Source organism: Chelmon rostratus, chromosome 5 (genome assembly GCF_017976325.1).
Source record: "Chelmon rostratus isolate fCheRos1 chromosome 5, fCheRos1.pri, whole genome shotgun sequence".
In the NCBI taxonomy this organism is placed as follows: domain Eukaryota; kingdom Metazoa; phylum Chordata; class Actinopteri; order Chaetodontiformes; family Chaetodontidae; genus Chelmon; species Chelmon rostratus.
This window is the reverse complement of record NC_055662.1, coordinates 2,738,634-2,751,146: the sequence shown is the minus strand read 5'-3', so window position 1 is coordinate 2,751,146 and position 12,513 is coordinate 2,738,634. Positions and strand designations below refer to the sequence as shown.

Here is a 12,513-nt window from a genome sequence, read left to right as displayed (position 1 = left end):
ACTAAATGAGTCGTCTTTTTGTGAGTGGTTTTCACCACAGCTAATGCTTTTCATCAAGGAACTTTAATAAAGACTTTCAAAAATATTGTTCAATGGAAGACACATTTAGCAGCTGCTATATAGGATGTTTTAAATGTGTACCAGTCATCAAAATGATGCTTAGTGGTTATCAGTACCTTTGCAAATGGTCTGGTGTGAGGTTTGCTGTGTTGTACAAAGAGATGTAGTGTGTGGGAAGTCCACAGCCCTGGTGACTGATGTGCAATCAGATAGAAGTCCACCCTGAACGAAAAAACAAAACAACAACAGAAAAACTGGTGTTAGAAACAGAAATACTCCAAGTCTTTGATGGCTCCTCACCAAAGTGCAGATATTTACTACTGCTGCCAGGAGATGGTGTTGCAGGCTTTTGGATGTACACAGGCAGAAAAGATAAAAACCCGTGCCCCTCCTCCTCTACTGTGCTGGGCTGCTCATACAATGCTGAGCTACTTTCTCTCTTACACCTTCCTTTAGGAAGTTCAATATTTTCTTGATATGCTCACATAAATTCTCTTCCTGTGTTACATTCAAACTGCACACAAATTAGACCACAGTCAGACTGGAGCCATCTCAGTCAAAACAGCTTTGTGTGTGTGGCCTAAAACTGTCTTTTAACAGTAAGCATCATGCTGACACATGGTGAACCCCCCTCCCCCAAATAACAATCAACTTAAGTATGGCCATTCTCACTCACCTTTTACCAAAGCTTAGTGTTTAACCTCTTAACGCTGATTGTCGTGAATTCGCATCGTACCGCTTTAATCCACATTGCAGCTGAATCGTACATGCATTCCTCTAATGCCAGTTTGTGCACATTCAACACACACCTAGGAACCTTTTGCAAGCACTGGTTTCTCGTCGGACCGGTCAAAGTGAATGAACCCCTGTTCTAATTGTTGTTACAATGTAATGCTTGTAAGCCAATTTTGTGGCTGTTTTGATGAAATAAATTAATTTTGAATACACAAAAAAGATGTTTTTACTGTATTTAAGCATTGAAAAAAAGTGGACATATACTGTTTGTCTGAACCCTATTCTAGTTGGTGAACCTACCTAAATTTATATCTATTGTATGTGCAACAGAAAAATTAACAAACTCCTCTTAATTTCGGATCAATTTGAAAGCAAAAACACAAAGAATTAATTTTCTAATATAATTCTAAATAAATTCAGGCATCAAAGGGTTAATGTCAGCTTTCAATGCATTTTGTTGGACTATCCAACACACGAAGGGCACGTTCCAAGTGGAACAATTTGTAGCGTCATGCTAATTTTACTGCTGCTGTGATCAGGATTTTAAAATTAAATTAGTTTTTGGGTAAAAATTTTAAATCATACCCAAAAACAACCAGCTGAGTAACATTTTGGCATCTGACAGGCCTTCAAATTGGAATAAAACTAAGATCTTAAAAGAGGATCAACTCAGTCACTTGCATAAACTAAGACTGACCAGTGTTTTTGAGTGAGGGTGTGATCCAGAACAGTTCCAGCTGAAGCTGTGCCAATGTTGTTTGCAGTGCAGGAGTAGAGGGTGGTGCTGATGTGCTTCTGGACCACAATGAAGACCAGCTTGGGCTCATAGCTGGGGAAATTCTCAAAGCTTTTCAACAACTGTGGGATCTCGTACTGCTCCACCATCATCAGCTGACCGTGTGACACACCATCTCGATACACCACAATCTTCTCTGGCAAGTTGTGGTTCATCTGCACAAAAGAACATACACAAAGGCCAGTGGTTCATTGAGGTTATGGTGTGCCACTCATGCTCACTGGCGAGTTCACTGAGACGCTGAACCAGCTGAGAAGACAAGGGAGGGAAGGTCCGTCCCCATCTGTGAGTCTTGGCTGAAAGGGATGGGTGTGGTTTAGAGAGAAGGGGGCATGGATTACAAGACATTTTATGTACTGTATGCTGGTAGCACTTACCTCATAGTACTTCTGCAGTGCGGCCAGAAAGCAAACTCTGTAGCCACTGATCAGCTCTTCGGTGGGTGTCTGGAAAGTTACTCTGGAGTACCAGCGGGTCAGTGAGCTGGACAAGAAAAAAACAAATGCATTTCAATTAAGATTAAATTGCCACTTTTACCACAGATCTTGCATGACAAACGTTGAAATACATGGTTACTCTGTACAGCATTTTTAGCATTCATTTGTAGACTGAATGTGTTTGTATTTCGGGATGTTTAAGTAGATTTTCTGCAGATGCAACCATAAAATCTCAAGAGACTGTATTTGGCAATAAGGTAGAAGTTGGACTAGTAGACAGGAAGTGAAATGAATACTATAACTTTGCACTTTGAGCTCCATGTGAATCCATTATGATAAACCAGTGAGAAAACACTAAACCCAAACCAGAACCGAAACAGACAGGAAGAGGTTTTGGGCATTCAATCGTTCGCAACTGGACCTCGTCAGTTTGTCTTAGAAGACGTTTCGCCTCTCATCCGAGCAGGCTTCATCATCAGTTCATGCGTACCAGACTAGATAGGACAGCTCTAGTCCAATGCAGTGGTGTTAGGTTCAAGTATGTATCCCCTGAGTGAGGCCAACCCCCAAAACCAAGAATGGTATCACTCTATTGTGAGGCAAACAATCCTCCCATTAAGGCGGGGTAGGGTGCAACCCTTGGGTGTCAACGACAGTCGTTTGCCTCGTTAGTGTCCCATTGTTGTCATAAATGTTGCAAACCTGGGATGGGATGGGATTTTTGACACAGCAGAGCTTCTTGATGGCACTGTAGAGATCGTCTCTGTTGCCGACCATGATGCACACTACAAGCTGCATTTTGGGCTGTAAACAGAGAAGAAATTAACAGACAACAAAGTCAAACTTGTGCTGCTGTTTCAACTAAACTGTGCCAAAAAATCACAGCATTCAATAGCAATTACAAAGAAAGATGGATAATGCAAAAAGAATATTGTGAATTTAGTCAGGGAGCTGCCTGGAAATCCATTAGCAGCAATGTAAATGTAATGCAGTTGGCAGTTAATGGGCTAAAAAACACAAAATCATTCAGGGCCAGCTTGGAATCACTGTCAGTCATTTTGCAGTCTTGTTTCTGCAGCAACCACTGATACACAGTTAAAAATAGAAACAGAACAAGAGTTTTTAGATGCCAGCAAATATACAGCAACTGCTTTTTAAGCAAGAGATACGAAGTCACATTTGTTGAATGCAGGGAGAAGGACATTTATACAGAGCATTTCTAATCACCAATGAATTAATATATAATTACTGAACAAATATTAGTGAAGGTGATGGTAGACACTCTTTTTTTATACCACAAAATACTATAATATGCCTCTATGTGGCTCAGACAACTTATCGAATAGCAGAAAGTCAAGCACTTCCTCAAATGTGTGCTGCTCATACTGTGAAACATCTACTTGTAATTGGCTTTAACTCCATGATCACTTCTTGACTCTACATTTTAAAGTTAACATCTGTTTATTACACATAGGTGTCACAGCAGGTGAGGCTACAATACACCATCAGCTTGTTTAAAGCATGCGAACAAAGCCTGACAAACATTTGATGTGGACACACTATATGTGATGCAAGTACTATTCAAATTTTCATTAAGTTACTAATCTAAATTCAAATTTCATGTCATACCCTACTGGTGAGCTCAGAGTGGATGCTCTTGACGTAAGTCTCAGTGCGATCATTCCTCAGCTGCACAAAAGTGGGTCGCTCCAGTCGCATCCCAATAGCCCCAGCAACATTGTTAAAGGTGGAAACCAGCTGTTCAACCTGCTCTGCACAGCGGTGGGGGTAGGAGATGGCCCACATATTCACAGGGATCTAAGAGCAAGATGGTTGAGTTGGTGAAGAAACAAATTAATGCGGCAGCCATTCCTGAGGCAAAATAACATATGAGGCTACCATCACTGCAGAGAGTTTGACAATTAAGCCCACACAGATCACAGGATGGACAATTTTGCTGCCTCGCTTCCTCAACAATCCAGTTGATAAGATTTGTTTTATGAAAAATGAGGAGGAGCACCAGAGATTTCTCTTAAACACTCACAGAGCTTATTGAAGCTTTCCTGACAATCTCTCTGGACCAGGATGCATCAGCACCAATGGCAAAGGATGAAGACTGCAGACAGATGGTTTCGGCAGGCAGAGTTCTACCGTTGATCTGGAACGTAGAGGAAATCAATACACAACATACTGTCAAAATAAAACAAAGTGTGGTACCAAGGGGAAAAAAAACAATGGACTGGGGACACATGGAGAGCAAAAAGCAAGAGCAAAATGAAAAAGGCTACCACGTATCATCACTATATTCTACTGTTGTCCTACCTACCTGCTGCACCACGGTGCACCTATCAGACAGTCGAGCTGTATTTGAATATTCTACAGATATTGCCAAATTTGATGGTTTTTAATCATGAGTGTTTCTCTTCTTTTACATTTTGCAGACTGACAAAACTGTGAAATGTGGCTTGAATCCAGTCAGAAGTGACTGTATTGTTGTTTCATTGTTTTATTTCAAAAAGCCCACAGACACTTTTGCGTTACTGTCTTGCCCTGCGAGAAACTGTGAGTTGCATTGTTTATATATGGACTTCAAAAACGTTTCTTTGAGGTAACACATAATGTTTAGTATGGACTATTCAAAGTGGAATCTGAATATAGCAGCAGAGCCTCACTGTCAGGATTTGTGAGCTGATCTCCAGTCCCCAGTGGCTGAGCTCCTTCAGACTCTCAGGGTTGGTGCTGATGTTCTTCAGAAGCTGGTTTATTGAGTGGCTGTGCTGCTCACTGCTCACATTGATGTGCCTGGTCAGGTCCTACAAAATATGAAAAAGACATTCTCACTGAGTCTGTTTCCACAAGTCCTAAGGCACATCCAGTCCTAAAGATTAGAATTGACCAATGAATTCCTCGTCTATACCAGTAAATCCAGTCCATACCAGTTTCTTTCTGGTATGTAGCAATCACATTCTAATACTGGTGTGAACGTTGCATCCTGACTCTGAGCTATCATTACAGACCTACCATGTTTGCTTGATAACAATCATTTTTACAATATAGCATTTCTTTAACTAATACATACAGAATTGATTTCTGATCTTTGCAGCTGTTTAGTGTCGGTGTGTGAAGGTCTGAGAGCAGCCTCTGAGAGGAAGAACATTGTGCTGACACATCAAATGTACCCTCATAGCTCTGGAGTCCTTCTTCATTTTCTCAGGGATTCCCGTCATGAAGGAAAGCTCTGGTACTAAAAGGATCTCTCCAGTGATGACTTGCTGCAATAAATCAATATTATACAATTACCTGTTGAGTTCAGTGTTTACTGCTCACATCGCAAAAATTTCCCACATAATTTCCACTTTGTGTCGTTATGTTTCTGATGAGATTCATGAACAACCAGAATTCACATGTATATGGAACAAGTATTACTGAAGCCTGAGTAGACTGTTCAAACAAGAGCAGAGTGCCTCTCACACAGGAAAATGTGGGACAGCCTAATTCATGATATGACAAACCTAATTCAGGCGATAGCAATTATTTTCATTTTGTGCATTTTAGTGCTTTTAAAGTCCTGACAGGCTGATACAGGAATTTAGGTCATGTCAGCTGAGTGGTCCACTGTCAAGAGCTATGTTTAATCAAAGAAATACAGCTGACTGATGCTGAAGCGAGGTTGTACCTTGCCTCCTGGCTTGGACCTCTCCTTGGCCGATGCATGAGCAGAGGCTGGTCCAACTCTTTGATCGCAATCCCATAGTTCTTGCTGTCAAAATGTGGGAGTCCATGCAATTCAGCGACAATAAATATGTTTAAATGAGAAGACAAAACACGAACAGCCACATATAAACTAGACTTCCACTGCTGCTCTGAAACTCTGATCATTTCAATACTCAAACATGCAAAAACATCTCAGTCTTGATGAGTTCATGGATGGAGCAGACTCACCTGTAGTATTCCACAAAGGTCATTTTTGTGCCATCCATCAAAGTGAAGGTGTCTTTTGGTGATTTGTTCCACTCGATGGCATCAATGCGGTAGGTGCAGTTGTTGTAGTGGGTGATAATGATGCTGCCGATGAGTTCTTTGGTGCATTCGTCTTGGAAGTTCTCATTGCTCTGTTCGTACAGCACGTTCCTGACAGACAGCAGGGAAGAAAGGTCAGTTTTCTCTTTTCTGTTTAAACAGAAAGAGAAAAACTAGGAAAAGATTATTTCAATTTATAAAGAAATCTATAGATGTAATAGCTTCATTTGGCACATTTGCGGAGGGAAGGCTTATAGTCCGGGGTACACTGGTACGCAGGTACACGTGTGACAAAAATCTGAAATGTGGAACATCCAGTTTCACAGCACGCCTTTGTGTACCTGGCAGCCACTGAACTGGGTCTGAGTTATAGAACAATTTGCACCGTGAAGCTGTTACAATCCATCAGATGGTGGCAATGTTGATGATGGCAAAGCTTTACGGGAGAAGACGACAGCAACTGTCATTGGTCATCAATAAACATTTCTCACCTACAGGTGTTTCTTGTTGACACATTTGATCCAAAGAAGTAACGTACTGTGAGAGATGTCCAAAAAACAATGACATTAGGCAGCTATGTCATAACTTCTACGTCTTGCTGTCGTTCAGCTAAGTCAACTCTCCCGTTTCCTCTGCTGCCTACGAGGACCAGCCTGCCGTTAAACCGCAGACAAAACGACACAACAGCCCCGCCACCGTCTGAGCTCAAAGAAACGCTGGACGCACTGAACGGACTGAAACGTAAGTTACTTGCTCCCGAAGCAATCTCATTTGTCTAAGCAGGTTGATGATCGTGTGTTACTGTAAGCTTCACTGATGTTGCTGTTTGAGATGCATCAATCATTGTACTTGCTGCCTGTTTCTGCGTGCTCGCCATGTTACATTGATTGTGTCCAGTCAGGTTTTTGTCTTGTGTTGGTCAGTGCGGTAAAGCCGATAAACTGAGCTTTATTAGTTGAAGTTGAGGACGCCGGGTTTCTGTGTGGTAAAGACACAGCCGTTCACACACACCTTAAAGGTGCAGATAGTGGCAGTACAACTCAGCTTTGCTCGCCGTCATCTTGTGCTCTGTCACACCGCGGTGAGGTCTGTCTTGTCATTGGGGTTTTGTCTTGTCTTTTAGTGTTTTATTTTGAAGGTCTAACTCTCCTCTCGTTTCAGAGCACCTGCCCTCCCTCGTGTGTCCTGTGCGTCCGCCCTGATTACCCATTGTTTCCACCTGTTCCTGATTACCCTCCATGTGTTAAATAGTCTGCGTCTCCCTTGTCTTGTGCCAGTGTGTCTTTGTCCGTCGGCGATTCACCCGAGCCTGTCTTCCCCGTTCGTCCTTGCCACAGCCACAGTCCTTGATTCAGTAAGCTCTTGTTTCCTCCTCGTGAGTGTTTTTTGTTTGTAGATTTGATATCATAGTTTTCTGATTTATTTTCATAGATTTGTCTTCAGCCGAATTTATTTCCTCTAGATTGAGCGATTTTCTGTTGTGTTCTTTTTAGCATAGATATTTCTGTTATTTCATATTTAGGATAGATCTTGTGAATTCATAGTTTTCTTTATTCAGTCTTGTTTTCCTTGTAGCCATAGTCTATTGTGTTTTCCTCCCTTTGGGAGCGTTTTCTGTTTCTAGTGATTTTCATTACTTAGTGTTTTCTAGTTTATCCTCATAGTGAGCGTTTTCTGTTATTTTCTTGATAGCCATAGTTATAGCCTTAGGCCTAGAGTAATTTTATAGCCCATTCATTTGACACTCATTGAAGTGGATCTCGAGTGGAATATTTCAATAAAGATCTGTGTGTTCAAACTCTCTGCATCTGAGTCCTGTTCTGAGTCCCGGCCTGACATGCTCAAAGACATGAAACACCTTCTCCAAATGGTCCAAATAGTAAATACTAGCAATAATTAAAAAAAAATCATTTATTTATTTGTTATGGTGTCCAGTAGAATAAATTTCCTCCCAGCTCATTGTTGATGTTCAGTGACTGAACGGTGCGGTTTAAAAATATCAACAGCGAGCTGGGAAGACTTTTTGGAGAACAGCTGGGCTCTATAACAACAAAGTATTTTCATGAAAATTAAGTATTAAATATTTTACAATGAAAAGTATAAGTTTACAAAAACTAAACGCTTGACTTCTGAATCTGAATTCATCTGTGAGCTTGCTCGTATTCGTTTGCTACTGTTGATATGCTGTGTGGACTCACATGACGTTCAGCACAGAGTCATTCCTCAAGACTTTGTGAGAGACATCCACACACAGGTACAGACCTCCATCTGTGCGCTTGATACAGGTTGAATAGCCTGGCCACACTTGCAGCCTGTAGAAACAGACAAATAGGATAATGAGAGGATGACAGGATAATGAATGGATGACACGTGTGATGATATTCCTGGCGACGGCCCTCTGACGTTACAACTCAGTTCTAACCGATGCTTTCCAAGAATGACGGCACTTTCAGGATCGTAATGATTTCGACCAACCAGTTTCAGTCCAATGACTGTCATTACCCTTGAAAAACAAGAACACTGGGTCACATCCCATCCTAATAGTAGCATATGATAACAGAATAACGTGGTAAATAATTAAGGCTACTTAGTGGCCACAATGCAAGATAATGAATAGGACATTCACTTATTAGTCAAAGCACAAATGACTTAGAACAACAACAAACTCAGTGAATACCAAAGAGAGAAAAAGGCCCTTAAACTTCATAAAAATCTCCAAAATTATATTAAAATCATGTCAATGTTTGAGAGTGGATGGATGGCAATCTAAACAGCCTAACTACTGACTTAAAACAACCTAAAACTAAAGTGTTCAATCTCTAACTAAACAGTGTTAAAGCCTTAAAAAAACAAAACAACCTTCTGAGGACCACATTGTAGAATGGGATGCACAGGTCCGAGTTGGGCTGCAGAATCTTTGTCATCTGGATTTTGATTTGTATTTCCTCATTATCAGTCCGTCTCAAACTCTGGACAACAACCTCCTGCATGTCATCAAAATATTATGCAAAAAACAAGCAAAAAGTTCTCCAGTGTTAAGTTTATATTGTGCACTCTACAGTTCTGCACTATGGAAATTCAAGACATTCAAACTGCCAAACAACCACTTTGCAGTCATATTAGACCTTTGTTGGAACTCAGTCAGCTACATACACAACTAAAACCAATTAGAAACCACAAAGGAAATGACACAATTAGCCACACAACTGATAGCTATGATACCAACCTCATTAAGCTTAACAGGCAGGTAGAGGACGGAGCCATCAAAAGCGACTACTTCCCCTGTGGTCGAGCGGTGATCCTTCATCATGCCAAAGCGCATTCTCATCGGTTCAACATTTGGACTGGAATAATGAAAATACACATGACTTTCATGAATATTTGTGCTACTTTCAGTCCAATTTAACAGAATCAAATGACAATGTCCATTCAACGAATGATTACTTTGGAAAAGCCTTGTGGCACAAAGCTTATCTGGGATTGTATTGACAGTAATGCTTCAGTGTAATTTTATCTTTGGTTGTCTATGTCTATTTCTGTTTCACATCATGGTCCACAAATGAATTAACTATTAACTTCACACATTCTTTTTCCATCAGCTATTTTTGTTGAGTGGTTGCTAAATAGAGCAAACACACATTAATGACACGGTACTTACGTGAATGTAACATGGTACTGATACACAGCTTCATTCCTGCAAAGAATCGGGATGTGGTTTGAGCCAATGGTTACAGGAGTTCCTTTTATTCCAGCCTTATCAGGTGGCTCACTGACAGAGGAGAATACACAAGCACAAATGATTCATTCAGCACAACACGCTGTCTGTTACGACGTCGTACTGAGTGTGACATTTATGTAAAACTTAAGTGAATAATGGTTTACAGATATGTAAACTTACCAGACGGCTTCCATTTTCAGCTCCATCTTTGCTGGTGCAACAGTGGAAAGCTCCAGCACTTCTGGAGTGGTGGGCATCGGGGGCTTGGCTCCTTCACATTACTTTCACTTTAGAATCTAGTACTTTTTCTACTTCTTCTCACTCATACTAACATAAAATACTTGTACTTTAATAATCAGGTACCACATTAGAAAATTGGAATAGCAAACACACATTGCATTGAAACTTTTTTGTCTTTACATTTTTGGGACGGATATCTTTTAGAACATTGATGAAAGCTGAGTATCCACATTTACCGAGCTAAAGGTAGGGTTGGGCAGTATCCAATTTCTGATACCGTTTAACCTTCCGCAAATATTCCCGCTGTATGCGGTATTACTAGCTGATTCCAAATCACACCGGAGGACTTCAACAGGGCCGCCAACCGCTGCTATACCATTTCCTGCGACAAGGTGGCTACAGTGCACTTCAACTGTGATTTTCCATCTACCGTTTTTAGCATGTTATGTTCATTTTATGTCTATTTTTATGTGAAGCACTAAGTGCATGTAATAATAAATATGTGTATGTATACACACACACACATAAAATATATATGTATAATGTAATAAATAATCATTCATTCATTAGTTTCCCTACCTGTGTGGGAAGTCTGAGCGTGTTGGACTGCTGGTTGCTCAGAGGCTGGAGAAAAGGACTCAACAGGACCTGGAGAAAAAGAAGGAAGGAGAGGGATTCCTCTTCCTACTCCAAGCACAGGCATCGCTGCTCTTCCAAGCCCCACCATCGTGCGAGGGGACAAACCTGGGCCATGGAAACTGTAACAGGCCAGGGTTGCATATCAGTTTCTCAATACCGATAATGGTCGGAATAATTCTGGATCAGTGATAGTTCTAAAACAATGAGGGTACTCTTTACTATGAAAATGAGAAAATCCTTATTTAATAAATATTTTTACAGGATACATGTCTTTGAAAATTGATCATGTTATATTGATTCTATTGTATTATATTGATTCTACCTGTGATGCCTCAAATGGGAGCTACAAATAATATTTAGAGTGGAAAACTCAAGGCTAACTTTTCTGAGAAACTGTGCTTAATATCTGCGCACTTTAAAATCTCCTCTTACATTTACAGAAAACTACTGCACCATCTCAGTCCCATAAAAACCTCGCTCACAATGGCCACAAAGTAAAAGCAGCACCTCACAGCCCAGCACAATGCAATAATTCCAACATTCAGAAATGTGCAATGTTCAGTTTTTGTTGAAACTAGTTTAGAGAGGTGTTGATTCCATGTCAGTACTCTGGATCTTTTTGCCCCTCTGACGCCTACCTGCTGCCTCTCCCCATCACCTCCTCAGGTTGGCTGAAGCTCTCTGGTCTGCTGACGACACCTAATGAGGCACCATGCAGCCTCACGTCTCCCATATCACCAGCTTCCAGCACCATTCCTCTTCCTGCAACAAAATCAAAAAACTTCTTCTGCATGTAACATGCCAACAGCATAACAACACAGTAACATGGGTTTGCTAACGTCCTCTCCACCTTGGCTGAGCAGGGGTCACTCACTGCCTGTCTTCAGAGATGGAAACTTAATTTAACAATATTGTTGTTTAAATGTCTTCGAAACAACTCTTCGAACAGAGAGAAAGAAATGACAAAACAAAGCACACCCATGTGGAGAGCAAGAGGTGAGAGAGAGCATGAACTACATGAAGAATGACTCTGCCATGATCACATCAACTTAATAAAAATATGTTTGAGCACACACAATATACGACATTTGATTTCATATTCCTTACCAATGAGGACCGGACTATTTTTTTAGTAAAATTATATTTGAAATGAAATATTCTATTGATACATTTATCTAGTGAATTGTGAAAATGAAAATGTATCTTTGAATCAAATATTTCAAACATTTTAGGTACAGGAATTGATGCAGTGACTCTCTGCTGTTCTTTGTACCATCAGAGGGTGTCAAAGCATTATGCATCAAAACTAATACTCACCATCGAAGGAAGATACTGCAATACTGATGTAATAAGGATGAATTATTGTCAAGAGTAATCATCATAACACAGAAAAGAAGTTGTCCAAGGATCACATACTAACTGTCCTGGTCACATCTTACAATAGTGCCTGTAACATTTTGTCTACGTTGTCGGAGCAGCATATTAAATGTTTTATATGCAAAACTACAGTATATGTGACACATTATTATCAGACATTGCTGATGTGCAGGAGCTAACAATAACAATTAATAAAACAATAATGGGTCACAGCCTCATTCAGTTCTGTCCCATAAAATCCAAGTGTTCAATACAGACCCACAGACATTGTTCCTCTTCCCCATGAGGTCACTGAGGGCTCAATGCCCATTCCTCTAAACATTGACACCAGGGTTGATGTTTGACCATGGGTAGGCATGTCAACCTGTAAGCAGACAAAAACCTTAGCAGCTCTTGTGGGGCAGTAAATTTTGTAAAATTCAAACAAATTGTATGTGCGTGTAGACACATATCTGGTTCCCCCTCTTTTGGTGCAGAGGTCTCTCCTGTTC

The 12,513-nt window shown here is 40.6% G+C and overlaps 1 pseudogene; it reads right to left on the bottom strand.

Moving 5' to 3' along the window:
• Positions 1-1,606: 1,606 nt before the first annotated feature.
• On the bottom strand, positions 1,607-12,504 carry LOC121606131 (annotated as a pseudogene).
• Between the last annotated feature and the right edge of the window lie 9 nt (positions 12,505-12,513).